Genomic DNA, 16,746 nt, shown 5'->3' on the forward strand with positions numbered 1-16,746 from the left:
AAAAGACGTTAGGATGCATATCTAAATGCATTTGAAGATTCAGACAATTCTGCAGTAAACGTATCAATGAGCTGAAATACCTCTTTACCCTTGACATGAGTAAACGCAGGATAGTTTCAAGGCAATACTATTTTGACCAAGCATCTCCAGAATTGGACAGTTATTATCCATGGCATGTGAAGTGTGTTTGCACACCTTTTCAGTTGTGGTATAGGGATAATTGCTCTGTTTGATCCCAGCTAAACAGACTAGAGTCATATCAGTAACCATCAGTAGCCACTGGAAAGACTGATGTGTGACCTTTGTCATATTGTTAAAGCAGGCATTTGCACTAAAATTACATGTAAATATGTATTTGTACACATAAATATTTTATTTTATTGGGGTTTTACATGTTGTCACAAATCACAAAGCAATTTTAGTGCTATTAATATAAAAATATATTTTGATAAAGTTAATGTGATAACTATGTATGTAGTTTTACCAAACAATTCTAATGGTAGTCCACTAGCATGGATCATGATTTAATAGTGAAATTGAATCTGCAACAATACTGATGAGACAGTATTTTCTGTACTGTGAATCGAGTCAAACAGCGCAGTAGTTTCCTGGCCCTGCACACAAAGGTGTCATTTCATAACAAATAACATGTACAGTGGGTGGGATGATAAGTAGGGAGTATTCACTCTCCTTGGGACAAGGCAAAACACATGGAAGTTAGATAAACTTCAAACAAGGCCTAGACATCCTGAGTGGTAGATAGTGGTCTGGCATGTCTCTTTGGCCCAGAGGGGAAAGAGAAATTTGGCTGTGTTTAGAAAGGAGAAGTCCCTGCTGATAAGATGTATTTGTGATGTCTAAACAGGGATGGAGATATTTGTTGTGTTTCACTGCTCTCAATGAGCCAGTCGGCATTGTAATCTTTACAAAATCGTTGTTGCAGTTTAAATATTTATCATGGTGAATTTGCAGTCATTTGCACTACTTGGATTTCCCAGGCTTTTTTTATAGCTGTACCCAACAGCATGATTGGTTTACTGTCTTGAGATCCTCACTCTGCAGCACCTAATTTAAGGATGGTGTACTGTACTTTTGTCTTGGTAAAGATACATTTTTGACATTATGATTGATTATGGTACTGTGTGTCTTGTTAAACTACTATAGGTGAAAATGGGGTTAGTTGAGACATTTGTACATTTAGCATCACTCCGTCAAGGGAAATATAGTATTCTTTCTCACAAAGATATATATTTCAGCATGTTGTTTTATCCCTGAAAATAATCAGAACTCATGTGAACATTACAGTTTTGAAAACATAGCTTGTGGACTCTTGGCACAACTTAAGTTGAGCCACAGGACGGGATAAGATGAACCACATACACATTAAATATTACCACTACCTTTTTAAAACCATTGTGACGCACACAAATATTTGTCACAATTTGGTGTTTTGAGAAAGAGAGATATATTTTTTCTAAGCTATACTGAACAAAAATATAAATGCAACATGTAAAGTGTTGGTCCCATGTTTCACGAACTGAAATAAAAGATCCCAGAAATGTTCCATTCGCACAAAAAGCTTATTTCTCTCAAATGTTATGCGCAATTTGTTTACATCCCTTTTAGTGAGCATTTATCCTTTGCCAAGATAATCCATCCACCTGACAGTGTAGCATATCACCACAGGTGCACCTTGTGCTGGGGGACAATAAAAGGCCACTAAAATGTGCAGTTTTGTCACACAACACAATGCCGCAGATGTCTCAAGTTGAGGGAGGGTGTAATTGGCATGCTGACTCCAGGAATGTCCACCAGAGCTGTTTCCAGGGAATTTCATGCTAATTCCTCTACTATAAGCCACTTCCAACATCATTTTAGAGAATTTGGCAGTATGTCCAACTGGTCACACAACCGCAGACCATGTGTAACCATGCCAGCCCAAGACCTCCACATCCGGCTTCTTCACCTGCTGCATAGTCTGAAACCAGCCACCCGGACAGCTGATGAAACTGTGGGTTTGCACAACCGAAGACTTTCTGCACAAACTGTCAGAGAAGCTCATCTGCGTGCTCGTCGTCCTCAACAGTGTCATCTGCAGTTTGGGTTCGTAACCGACTTCAGTGGATAAAAACTCACCTTCGATTGCCACTAGCACCTAAGTGAAGTGTGCTCTTCATGGATGAATCCCGGTTTCAACTGTACCAGGAAGATGGAAGGCAGCGTGTACGGTGTTGTGTGGTGAAGCGGTTTGCTGATGTGAAAGCTGTTAACAGAGTGCCCCATGGTGGCGGTGGGGTTATGGTATACGGACAACAAAAACAATAGCATTTTAAACGCACAGAGATACCATGACGAGATTCTGAGGCCCATTGTCGTGCCATTCATCCGCCAACATCACCTCATGTTTCAACATGGTAATGCACGGCCCCAAGGATCTGTACACAATTCCTGGAAGCTGAAAATGCCCCAGTTCATCCATGGTCTGCATACTCACCAGACATATCACCCATTGAGCATGTTTGGGATGCTCTGGTTCAACATGTATGACAGCGTGTTCCAGTTCCCACCAATATCCAGCAACTTCACACAGCCATTGAAGAGGAGTGGGACAACATTCCACAGGCCACAACCAAAAGCCTGATCAACTCTATGCGAAGGAGATGTTCTGCGATGCATGAGGCAAATGGTGGTCACACCAGATACTAACTTGTTTTCTGATCCACGCCCTACCTTTTTTTTAAAGGTATCTGTGGCCAAGAGATGTATATCTGTATTCCTAGTCATGTGAAATCCATAGATTAAGGCCTAATGAATTTATTTAAATAGACTGATTTCCTTTTAAGAACTGTGACTCAGTAGAATCTTGTTGCATGTAAACGTTTATATTTTTATTCAGCGTAGTCTTTTTGTATTAGTTGTGTTTTGTTATTTGACTTTTTCCCATATACCTCCTATGGGAATGATATTCTCCAGTGTTTACCACTAGGAGGAGCTGCAGGAGCGCTAGGGTACAGACAAAAAGAGGAAGAAACTTCTCCTTACTGAAAAACAAACTCCTTTTTCTTCTTTCTCCCTGTGTAAAACAGTTTAGTAAATTACACAAATACAAAATAGGAATTTAATTATTGAGATAACATGTTCATCTCACTAGCACTTTATTTTGGCGTCGATGTTTTGGGTATAAACGTTTTTTTACATAGTGAAACTATGTTAGCATTTCCTCCATTGGTAACTAATGGGCCGGCGTTTTTCTAAGCAATGTCTGCTGAATGTGAAAGGTCAAATATGCTTCGATAAATTTGTCTTTCATCGAAATGAGATGTTGCTCCTATTAAGTTATATTTACTATATATATGTTGCACTGACTTATTAAGGGTTACTGAAATTATACTACTGTATACTACTACTGTTTAAAAGTCCATTTGTACGTTTCATTTGCTAAGCGATGGAATAGTACTGTTCAGGGTTAGAATGAACTTTTGGTCAACAGGCGTCCTCACTCATTTGTTTTCATTGTATGATTTATTTGTAATGAAACAGTTTCTGTTTAGAAATGGTATATATTTTTATTGTGTGACATTTGAAAATGGACTGAAACTGAAAAAAAAATTGAACAATATGCATTGTTGGAAAAGTAATATGATTTTATTCTCCTTTGTCTTCTTTCTCCCTATTGTAAAACAGGACTTTATTATCTGCAGTGAGATCTAACGTTCCCTGTCATCTTTTTCAGCACTGAGCAAATTTCAGGTCTGCTGAGCCCAACCTGGAATGTGGTGAAAATTCTGTGCAACTTCAGGTCGAGCGTTTATTGTGAATTCTGAGGCTGTACCCACTTTAAATTACAGTTCTAAAAGTGGCCAAGTAGAGTTATGTAGATATTGTATCATAATGTAGGCCTACCAGAGTGGCCTACCATCAAAAAGAATGGAGAAAATGCATCCCATAACATTTTAACATGGACATAGCTGTTCTATAATTCAGCCTACAGTAGCAGCCAGTGTGGCGTGTTTGACGTAGGTATGCATTCTGTGAGGCGTTTGGAGAAAATATGCACTTGTTTGTCCACTTGTCCTTCAGACAAGAAGGTGACTGAGAATGTGTTGTTTGATGCAAGAAAACACTTTACAAAATAAAGTAAATGCATTATTCCCATACTATTATTACAGAGAATCAAACACATTATGCTACCCTCTGGCTATTGCTCATTAGATTATTCAAGCCAGTCTCAAAATACAACACTGCCCCTTTAAGACAGAAGAAATGCTCTTTACCTGACTTGCTTTTCGAATATGGCTAGAAATGCACACCTCTTGTGCTAATGTAGGAAGCAACCACTCCCCCATTGCTGAGTAGAAATGTAGCTATATCTGAGCAAATTCTTGACTTACTAACAAAGAATATGGAAAAAATGTGCACACGTAATTTTGTAATTTTGTACATTTGTATTAGGATGCCCATTAGCTTACACCGTAATGCTAGCTGATCTTCCTGGGGTCCAACACCAATTAACAAGACATTACAAACAGCCACAATCAAGACTTCAAACATTCAACAAGTAGACATTACAGATAATTAAAATAACTGACAGGAAACCCATTTAACATTCAGTTGATACTTTCTATTTGCTGTCCAGTCATCTGGTCTATTGCAGTAGATATTGTTTTATGGATTTAGGTGGATTTACTTTTTGCCTGAGAAATATGGATTGGTAAAGAGTTCCATTCAGCTACGGCTCTATAAAAAAACGGCTCAATAAACAACTGTAGATTTAAGGCTATTTGTCCTTGGCTTGGGTTGTTTTAGCTGCCCTGAATTTGCCTGTCTGGTTTGGTGGTTGCTAGTATGTATTAACTGGACCGAAAAATACATTTTTTTAAACAATTTTTTAAATATAACATTCCTAAAGAAAATCAGAAGACTAGATAGTCATTTGTTTTTAACGTGAAGCCATAAGAGATTCTGATGTATTTGGATAATATTCATACGGTTAGAGCAATGAAGAGATAATCTGGCAGCCCTGTTTTGAGCCATTTGGAGCTTTTTTATATCTTTCTTTGATGTAGATGACCATATAACCGGACAGTGCTCTAAGTGTGATAGGACCAGGGATTGACCATGTAACCGGACAGTGCTCTAAGTGTGATAGGACCAGGGATTGACCATGTAACCGGACAGTGCTCTAAGTGTGATAGGACCAGGGATTGACCATGTAACCGGACAGTGCTCTAAGTGTGATAGGACCAGGGATTGACCATGTAACCGGACAGTGCTCTAAGTGTGATAGGACCAGGGATTAACCATATAACCGGACAGTACTCTAAGTGTGATAGGACCAGGGATTGACCATGTAATCGGACAGTGCTCTAAGTGTGATAGGCCAAGGTATTGACCATATAACCGGACAGTGCTCTAAGTGTGATAGGCCAAGGTATTGACCATATAACCGTATGTAACAGTATAATTTTTAAACCGTCCCCTCGCCCATACCCGGGCGCGAACCAGGGACCCTCTGCACACATCAACAACAGTCACCCACGAAACATCGTTACCCATCGCTCCACAAAAGCCACGGCTCTTGCAGAGCAAGGGGAACTACTACTTCAAGGTCTCAGAGCAAGTGACGTAACAGATTGAAACGCTATTTAGCGCACACCGCTAACTAAGCTAGCCGTTTCACATCCGTTACACTTACCCCCCTTTTGACCTTCCTCCTTTTTCCGCAGCAACCAGTAATCCGGGTCAACAGCATCAATGTAACAGTATAATTTTTAAACCGTCCCCTCGCCCATACCCGGGCGCAAACCAGGGACCCTCTGCACACATCAACAGTCACCCACGAAGCATCGTTACCCATCGCTCCACAAAAGCCGCGGCTCTTGCAGAGCAAGGGGAACTACTACTTCAAGGTCTCAGAGCAAGTGACGTAACCGATTGAAACGCTATTTAGCGCACACCGCTAACTAAGCTAGCCGTTTCACATCCGTTACACGTACATTGCTCTAAGTGTGATAGGACCAGGGACTGAATCACCTGGAGGCTACATGCAGCTCTTGCTTTAATCTCAAAACAAGCGCATCTACTCGTATCCCCTCATGCCCCTCATGCAGTCCAGTTCAAAGTGAATGGCACAGATTCATATATGGCAATGATCTATTTGCAAATAGGGATACTGACAGGCTGAGTTGTGCCTGTCAATGCAATAGAATCCTACTCCGGTGTGTTCTGCCTACAAGAAAATCTCTTACATAGTTTGTTTTGTTTCATTATGTTGCATTGAAAGTGGCTAATATTGGTAATTCCTACAGTAGAGGGACATGTTATTAGTGTTAACTAAAAGGGAAAACTAGAAAATTGGGTGAAGTTCAATCTCGTGCTTCTCTGCGTGAGCTGATATTTCTTCTGCTCGGCAGTACCAGGGAAGCTGCAGGTGTGCACGCAGTTTAGAGGGAACATTGGTGGGATCTCATGCCCAGGGCCTGTTACAGATTCTTGGGGCCTCGACCGGGATCGGCTTCACCTGCTGAAGGATGCTGATTCAGACATCCGGAAAGGTGTGCCCTGTATAGCCGTTTGACCTGCATTAGTGATACAGTGAGGCCATGTTGGACGGTGCGAGGAAGGGCCTGGTGTGGGACATCAGGAAGAGCCTGCACGTGCTGACAATGGAGGAAGTCTATCAGATGACGAAGAGGGTTGTTTTGAGCATATTCATCCTTTCATGTAGAGTAAGACATTTTCTTTATTATAAGAATGGGGGAATGGTTGAACTGTTGGTTTTGAATAGGGGTGTGCCAAGTAGTCGGACAAAACTAGTATCGTAACAGAAATAGGCAAGTCGAATATGATCCGAGTATTTTTTGTAGTTATCCGTGGTCAGAAAAAAAGTTATTTTCAAGTGCCAGCAAGCATCTTCCTCATGTCAGTCAGTCGGAGTTTCAAAACCATACTGTACTGTCTTTGAGTCAGTCATGTTCTATTTGGTTGAAATACCTCCACTGGCTAGTTTGCCTGTCTGCAAGGACAAGGGCAGGTTGTAAATTGATCCTGCTGCTCTGATTGGATAGGGTGAAGTTGTATTTCTCCATCCACTTGCTTCATAATTTCACCCGATCACTTTTCATTGCATGTTTTCGGTCTGATCATTTAGATTGCTGCTGCCTGCTAGTGTGATAAATTACATGGTGAGGTTTTCTATGAATCTGTTAATGTGCTGACAAGCGGGGTAAGGGTATGGAAAAAATATGAAACGCTGATGCGCATTCTGACTGAGTGACAGTAAACTTGGCTTCCTGCTCAAAGTTGAGGACACACAGACACACACCCACAGACCCACCCCTCCACGTGCTGCTCCTAATATGCAGGTTTTTTTTGCAGTGAGAATGTGCAGGGAGGTATTTTGCCAACATCTATTTATGCATTTCTTCCGTTTCTTCCAATCACAAGTATCATCCGATCCAACTATCACTTGTCAACTTCAAGATACGATTGCGAATACACCCCTAGTTCTGAAAGATGCAATGGGATCTAGCTAAACAGAGTCATCATCTAAGTCTTGTACCTTCACCCGATAGCCAAGAGGGTAGCGCTCATTCTGAAAATACACCTCCTTCACCAATGACCATCAGATACTGATACTGAGTACCAGAGAATGCTTTCTAGCTATGAGGTACTAGGTAGGAAACTCAATATAGATTACCCCTAATCCACCCACAGCTGAGAAACATAGCACTGTGTAGTCTCCCTAAGAGATCTCTCTTACCTGCAGCGGAGAGAATTCAAGATTCATGAGGGTCAAATAAGCGACCACCCGTCAGACATAGGCTACAACAATGTGTGCAAACAAATAGAAGAAAGGATTAAAGAGAACGGCAGTGAAAATGAGAGTCAGAAGCATGTTGCGGATCATGAACCCTGGAAACTTTAAGGACATGTTAACCGATGTGAAATGGCTAGCTAGTTTGCGGTGGTGCACACTAATAGCGTTTCAATCGGTGACGTCACTCGCTTTGAGACCTTGAAGCAGTGGTTCCCCTTGCTCTGCAAGGGCCTCGGCTTTTGTGGAGCCATGGATGACGATGCATAGTGGGTGACTGTTGTCTGTGTGTGCAGAGGGTCCCTGGTTCGTGCGAGAGGACGGACTGAAGTTATACTGTTACACATGCATATGAACAAAGACGACTTGACAATAGCGGAGTTTAAAAGCATTTCTCCAGAGTCACTTAGGGGCAAGGAACAGTACCAAAGTATTCCAAAAGCTTGTGTGTTCAACAAAGTGAACAACAGACACCGCAACAGTTTCTCTATAGGATGATAGTGCTGAAACGGACAATTCTGTTCACGTCAAAAGAAGCAAACACAGACACAAGATATGATGTAAAGAGAGTGCAAGATGTATTCTTACACACTGTTTACCAGGGGCACAGCCATATTCACAAGGAGTTGAGACCCCTCTTTACTGACAGCAAAATGTCTGATAAGTAACACTAAGGCATGTGACGAAAATAACCAGTGACGAGCATGAGAGTCAGCATAGGTTAGGCCCTATAACCCACCCCAAACCTACACATGCTCATAGCGTACAGCTTGATGATAGCCATAGTAACAATGACTGTATCAAAAAGGAGGAGGTTGCTGACCGTAAACACCAAAGTAAGTCCATACAACAGCTCAGTGTGCAGGTTGAAGCTTTATTCAGCATGATAGAGTCTCTGCCACAGTCAAGACATCCAGAACATGCATGCCAGTGTTCCCCAAGCCAACCGTCTAGGCCCAGAAGTGAGAAACCACATTGTTGCCCCCAATGTGTTGAACAGGGTGTACCGAACTGTAGCCACTGTTTCTTCTGAGGAAAGGAAGGACAAAGAGCATTAGGCTCTCTAAAGAGACTAAAGCGCTCAGGAAACGGGAGCCGGTCACTGTGCAGGGACAACCAGTAATCGGGCAGCAGCTACAGTCCCAAACGGATGGTTTCACAGGGTCAAGACCTCAAAGTGTATATCCCAAGAGTACGGTCTCACCACATGCATCGGCCAAGACAGTTGGTGTAAAGACAAGAGGCAAGACCGGAGGTGCTTCTCCCAAGGTACACTCACAAGGCTAGCTGGCCGCAGAAGATGATAAAGTAGCCCAGCTTATAGGAAAGAAATGCCTGCTCATATGAAATATGAATGGCTAGACAACAAACGTCTGACTTGATACAGGAGCCCAAGTGAGCATCTTAGATCATGCCTGGAAGGAAAAATACTTAACTGGTCAAAATGTGAGGCCGCTCACTGAGCTCATGGGAGCCGACGGAGGTTTGATGTCTATGCTGTGAATGGAGATACTGTACCATACACATGGCTGGGGTGAAGTTACTGTCAACTTACCTAAGAACGACAATCCTGATCTATCCATTCATGTTCCATTCCTATTAAGTCAGCTGACAATTGAGAGGCTCTTGCTTGAGTTTAAAGTGATAGAGAATGTAGGTCAAATGACCTAGTGGCCTCATGGGTGGAATGTTATGAATATTTTTCATAACCAATAAACATTATTCCAAAAAGCTTCCCAAAAATCTGGTGTTTTGTATGTCAAACAGTTTTGTTATATTTCAGTCTTCTGTGATGTACAGTATACGAGGTGTAATATTGGGATGCAAACTCATAATGTAATACATTTAAACTTTCATGGTACAGGCATCTTCTTTTTCGTAAGTTGAAAGTTACCTTCCCTTAGAAGCCAGTTGATGTGGTTATGAGTACATCTTGGTTGTTGTTGTTAACAACTTCAAAAGGTTTGCTCAAGCTTACCCTATGAAGAACAAGTCTGTCAAGAAAGCAGCAGAACAAATATTCAATGATTTTTATCCCTCAGTTTGGATACCCCTCGACTCTACATCATGATCGGGGACGCAAGTTTGAGAACCAGCTCTTCAAGACACTCCAGCAACTTTCAGGAGTGGACGATACAAGAATGTCACTGTACCACCCCCAAGGAAATCCAGCTGAGAGGTTCAACAGGACTTTGTTGCATATGCTAAGGACCCTCGAAGAGAGGGAGCAATACTAGTGGAAAGTCCATCTCCGACAAATCGTACATGCATACATGCCACTGGGTTCTCATTTTTACCTACATACTATATGGTCGCCATCCACGCCTGCCAGTGGATCTGTTGTTTGACTTGATGACAGAAGAGACAAGTTCACCCAGAGGCTATGCCGAGACATGGGCCAACAGAATGGCTGAGGAATACAAGATCATGTCAAGGAACAGTGAGCAATTCAGCTCAAGAAATAAGACGTACTATGATAAACAGATGAGAGATGAAGCCAGGAGACAGAGTGCTTGTGCGGAATCTCAGTAAGCGATGAGGTCCTGGGAAACTATGACCATACTGGGATATACATTGTGAAGGAACAAGTTGGAGACAATCCTGTGTACAAGGTACGTGTAACGATCTTCATCTTCATTGGATGAGGAGTAGGAAGGATCGGACCAAAACGCAGCGTGTTAAGTGTCCATGATCATTTATTAACACAGAACATGAAAATACAAAGTAACAAAGTGAATGTAAGAAATGAAAATCGAACCAGTCCTGAAAACACAAAACAGGAAGCAACTACCCACAAACACCAGGTGGGAAAAGGCTACCTAAGTATGGTTCTCAATCAGAGACAACGATAGACAGCTGCCTCTGATTGGGAACCATACCAGGCCAAACACATAGAAAAGAAAACATAGAAAAACAGAATACCCACCCCACTCACGCCCCGACCAAACCAAAATAGAGACATAAAAAAGGAACTAAAGGTCAGGGCGTGACAGTACATCCAGAAACGAAGATGGATACTATTTTCTCTCTTTATATGTTGCACTGACTTCCTAAGGTTTACTAAAATGTTATACTACTGTGGGTTACTAAAATGTTATACTACTTATTGCTAGGCTATGAAATAGCACTGTTCAGGGTTAATGTTAATGTTTGGACATAGAGCAGGTATTCTCACTCATGGGCTCTCATTGTTCGATTTATTTGTAATGAAACAGTTTATATGTTTACAATAACTTTATACTGTTATATCCTAGGATAGGATAAGTAATCCTTCTCACCCCCTTCCCCTTTAAGATTTAGATGCACTATTGTAAAGTGACTGTTCTACTGGATGTCATAAGGTGAATGCACCAATTTGTAAGTCGCTCTGGATAAGAGCGTCTGCTAAATGACTTAAATATAATGTAAATGTACAGTCTAGTAGGTAATTACTAGTTTCTATGTATGATAATCATTTGTATTTTCTTTTGTATTGTGGACATACAGGTCTATATGTTTGTACTTTTATGGTATGACATTTTAAAATGGTCTGAAACTGAAAAAAAGACAACATGCATTTATTAAAGAGACAGACAAAAAGAGGAAGAATCTACCTATGTCTTTTTTCTCCCTGTGTAAAACGTAACTTTGTTAACTGTAGCTGGATCTCATGCCCAGGGCCTGTTACATATCTATCTTTTTTTACCCAAACACAGTGTTGTAAAATACCTAAGTAAAAATACTTTAAAGTACTACTTAATTAATTTTGGGGGGGTATCTGTACTTTACTATTCATATTTTTGAGTACTTTTACTATTATTTCACTACATTCCTAAAGAAAATAATGTACTTTTTACATACATTTTCCCTGACACCCAAAAGTACTGTCCTGAATGCATTTTGAATGCTTAGCAGGACAGGAAAATGGTCCAATTCACATACTTATTAAGAGAACATCCCTGGTCATCTCGACTGCCTCTGATCTGACGGATTAACTAAATACAAATGCTTTGTTTGATAATTATGTTTGCCTGTTGTAGTGTGGCCCTGGCTATCTGTAAATAAAAAGAAAAAAGAAAATGGTGACGTCTGGCTGGCTTAATAGCAATTTGAAGTGATTTATAACTTTACTTTGATATTTAAATATATTTTTGCAATTTACATTTACTTTTGATACTTAAGTATATTTAAAACCAAATACGGTTAGACTTTTACTCAAGTAGTATATTACTGGGTGACTTTCACTTTTACTTTACTTTTGTATTAGGTATATTTACTTTTTCCACACAATCCCTATTGCTTTTTTTGTCTTTTAATAATACTAAGCATGTTTTAAAACTGGCTTAACACCTGACAAACACTTTCTAACACTAACACTAACACGATAAACTAACACTTTTAACCTAGGCCAGGTCCTTTTGTTACCCCATATCCCAGCGATAATGCCTTGCATTATGCCTGAAAAGAAAACACTTCAATTTGCTCAACTTGCCATTGTCTCAACTTACTCCAAAGCGAACATTAAGACTATATTAGCCCATACAGCTACAATGATGCTAGGTTTAGGACCTCATATTGTAGCCTGTTATATCCACCAGTTGGGATCTCTAATCTTAAAAGTATGTACTTTTGTTTAGACACACGCATCATGAAACCTCTAAAACAACACATTAATTTGACATGGTGACATCACTCAACTTACCCCTCTCTCTCCTACTGTACTGTTTATGTGGTCTATCACTAGAACTCTGCACATCTCAATTTCAATCAGTCTTGTTTATAACAGTGTCAAAGACTGTTGCTTGATTGAATAGCAATCTATTCACAGTGGAAATTAGTATAGGCCTCTCTTTAGGGCTAAGGTAGATGAAAGGTTCACAATAATAATCCTTTCACACAAGAGAGTAAATACGTGCAAGGATTGAATATAAACATCAATTTAAATATTGAGAAGGTGAATCGTGAGGCCAGTCAAAAGTCATGAATCAATCACAGCTATAAAAAAATAACAAAAAATACCAATTTTAGACAATGATCATGAATATTAATTCAACATGAAAAGCAATATGGCAAGGTAAGGTATTCCTATTTTCCCAAAGTCAAAGTTTCCACTTTATGTTTTATTTGGCCTTGTGAGAAAGGGCGAGGACATGAAGCAATGGCTCCGTGTTGAGATGAAATGAGAAAGGTTTTTCCCTCTCTGTTTTGCTCTCTGCTTCCCTAATCATGCCAAATGATTCAACAGCAAGCCTGTCCCAACTGCATGATTAATGCAAAACCAATGTCTACAGGCCTGTAATCATATTCCAGTATATTATACTGCACTGCAAGTGTTGTGTTGGTATCCATTACTTAGTGGCAAAACACATGACCTAAGTTTGTTTACTGATTTAGATTTTCAGAACTTCAAAACAAAGAGGTTGGGGAAAAAATACATTGGTTAAAGTGGCCAATCATTGCATGACCTATCCATATTTTAATTACAATTTTGGGCATAATGACTAAGGAATTACCCATAATGACAGACCATATTGTAGTTCCTTGGGTGGCTTAGTGGCCAATTCCCATTGAAACCATATGTCTGTACATGCCACCATTTAGATGTGGGAGTGAGATGTGTTTCATAGCCGCTGTGTTTCACTAAGATAGAAGCACTACTCATTGTAACCCAGGCAGTGGGTCCCCCCCAGGTGCCCAACCTTCTAGATAGCTTAGTCTGGGTAGTTGTTTTCTGTTTCATGTCATTACCTGTCAGAACTGTGCGTGTTTTTTTTTCTCTTTGTTATTTTGTTCAAGTGTTTTTTGGTAAATAAATAATCATGAACACTTTCCACGCCACACTTTGGTCCACTCCTTCCAACGAGAGCCGTGACAGCTATCATGTTGTTTAGCCAGCTCAGCTTGATCTGGTGGCCATTGTTGCTATGCTTGCCATCTGAATTGCCTTTGCTGTAGGTCTCTTCAGGATTGGACACCCCATTCAGACTTCCCAAATATTTTTTTAATTAAGCAGGTACGATGCATCTTGGAAAAAGCTTGAAATTAACACTTAACTGGGTGTCTCAGATGTATGGCTATTGCTAACCGGAAGTTCATTAACAGTAGTCAGCCAGAAACTTCTACATTTGTACATTTGTAAAGACTGTCTTTTTAACACGTCTACTGTTAACCACTGAGTTCAACATGACACCATTAAGTAAATAACTTAAAATGTTTCCCTTTTCTGGCAAGAACTCAATCGAGAGTCAGAGGCTAAGCAGAGAAATAAACAAATAATTTATTGGTCAAGCAAAAACATGAAAAAGATGATAGACAGGCCTCACACACTCCCTATTTTCATGTTAATGTAAAGTGTTTTGCTTTGCATCATGCTCGCCTACTGCACTAGCACAACCTCTCTCTCTGAGGCACATAGGCAGGGAAGGGCAGGCTAAAGTTCCTGCATAGCTTCCTCGAACCTCCACCCTAACAGAATCCATAGCCTGTCAAGCTTACACGAACAGATAGCTTCATAGCAACTGGGACAGCAGCACAGACAGTGAGTTATGATTTCCTTTCCACTGGAGATGGTCTAGTGTTTGGCCCTGGAGAAATGGCAAGTGCTGCTTAACATGGAGAGAGAGGGGATTGTAGTGGACATTTTAGGACCCTGTGTGGATTGAGGCTGAGGGTGTCTTAAAATGTGACCCGTTTCAGGAAACTATGCATATGTCTCAAGTCACGACTTCACAGGAGAGCCATTTAAAAGATTATGTATCAAAACGTGTTTGTTTTTTCTTCAGAAATGCCTTCTGGAACATATGAACTTTCATGTGCCTTAAGAACATACTCGTCTACCATCTGTAAATATGAATACAATTGTTAAATTACAGGCCTTGTTGGTTAAGCCACTAACCATGGTTGGCTGAGATACTGAGTGGGCTGGACAGCCGAGAGAGGAATTAGGATTGGTCTGCCATATAGAAGGCTTCTGTCTATTTGAGCTGGTCAGTCTGTGTTGGTAATCCTGTTGAACGCGTCTTTAAAAAAATATATTGTGTTGTGGAGCTGCGCAAGTGTAGCGCTCCACTTTCTAGAGGATCCGTGACAGGGAGACATGTCCTTCATGCATGATGATGTTTACGGGTAAGATAGTCTAGCATTAGCTAGCTACATTTTCAGATTTTGCATGTTTCTAAATTTGACAGAAAGTGGTTTCATTTCAAGTTAAATTGTACTGTTAGCTGGCTAGTTAACTAATGTTAGCTGACTGGCTCCCTAGCTGGCGTTACGTGTATGATGTTATTATTCGTATCCCAAAGCCGTTTGCTTTGCGAGTTAGATCCTAATGTTAGCTAGCTAACATTGAACCTGGTTGGTTAGCTCCCAGCAGATTCATGCAGGGTAATAATGATATGATTTTGCACTATGTTCATTGTTGTTTAACTAGCTAACGTTAACCGGCTGGCTCGTTAGCTAATGTTACCTGACGTGTGTGATCTTACATGTTGTTTACCTAGCTAGGTTCATTGTTTACCTAGCTAGCTAGCTACATGTTTTAAGCTAAAGTGTACAACACCCATTGAATATGGCTGGTATCAGTAAACGTTGGCATAAAATCGTGACAAAATTGTTGCACTCGATCCCTCCGATGTCAACAATTACAGACCAGTATCCCTTCTTTCTTTTCTCTCCAAAACTCTTGAACGTGCCGTCCTTGGCCAGCTCTCCCGCTATCTCTCTCTGAATGACCTTCTTGATCCAAATCAGTCAGGTTTCAAGACTAGTCATTCAACTGAGACTGCTCTCCTCTGTATCACGGGGGGCGCTCCACACTGCTAAAGCTAACTCTCTCTCCTCTGCTCTCATCCTTCTAGATCTATCGGCTGCCTTCGATACTGTGAACCATCAGATCCTCCTCTCCACCCTCTCCGGGTTGGGCATCTCCGGCGCGGCCCACGCTTGGATTGCGTCCTACCTGACAGGTCGCTCCTACCAGGTGGCGTGGCGAGAATCTGTCTCCTCACCACGCGCTCTCACCACTGGTGTCCCCCAGGGCTCTGTTCTTGGCCCTCTCCTATTCTCGCTATACACCAAGTCACTTGGCTCTGTCATAACCTCACATGGTCTCTCTTATCATTGCTATGCAGACGACACACAATTAATCTTCTCCTTTCCCCCTTCTGATGACCAGGTGGCGAATCGCATCTCTGCATGTCTGGCAGACATATCAGTGTGGATGACGGATCACCACCTCAAGCTGAACCTCGGCAAGACGGAGCTGCTCTTCCTCCCGGGGAAGGACTGCCCGTTCCATGATCTCGCCATCACGGTTGACAACTCCATTGTGTCCTCCTCCCAGAGCGCCAAGAACCTTGGCGTGATCCTGGACAACACCCTGTCGTTCTCAACCAACATCAAGGCGGTGGCCCGTTCCTGTAGGTTCATGCTCTACAACATCCGCAGAGTACGACCCTGCCTCACACAGGAAGCGGCGCAGGTCCTAATCCAGGCACTTGTCATCTCCCGTCTGGATTACTGCAACTCGCTGTTGGCTGGGCTCCCTGCCTGTGCCATTAAACCCCTTCAACTCATCCAGAACGCCGCAGCCCGTCTGGTGTTCAACCTTCCCAAGTTCTCTCACGTCACCCCGCTCCTCCGTTCTCTCCACTGGCTTCCAGTTGAAGCTCGCATCCGCTACAAGACCATGGTGCTTGCCTACGGAGCTGTGAGGGGAACGGCACCTCAGTACCTCCAGGCTCTGATCAGGCCCTACACCCAAACAAGGGCACTGCGTTCATCCACCTCTGGCCTGCTCGCCTCCCTACCACTGAGGAAGTACAGCTCCCGCTCAGCCCAGTCAAAACTGTTCGCTGCCCTGGCCCCCAATGGTGGAACAAACTCCCTCACGACGCCAGGACAGCGGAGTCAATCACCACCTTCCGGAGACACCTGAAACCCCACCTCTTTAA

The sequence above is a fragment of the Oncorhynchus gorbuscha genome, linkage group LG08 (assembly GCF_021184085.1).
Source record: "Oncorhynchus gorbuscha isolate QuinsamMale2020 ecotype Even-year linkage group LG08, OgorEven_v1.0, whole genome shotgun sequence".
Lineage (NCBI taxonomy): Eukaryota > Metazoa > Chordata > Actinopteri > Salmoniformes > Salmonidae > Oncorhynchus > Oncorhynchus gorbuscha.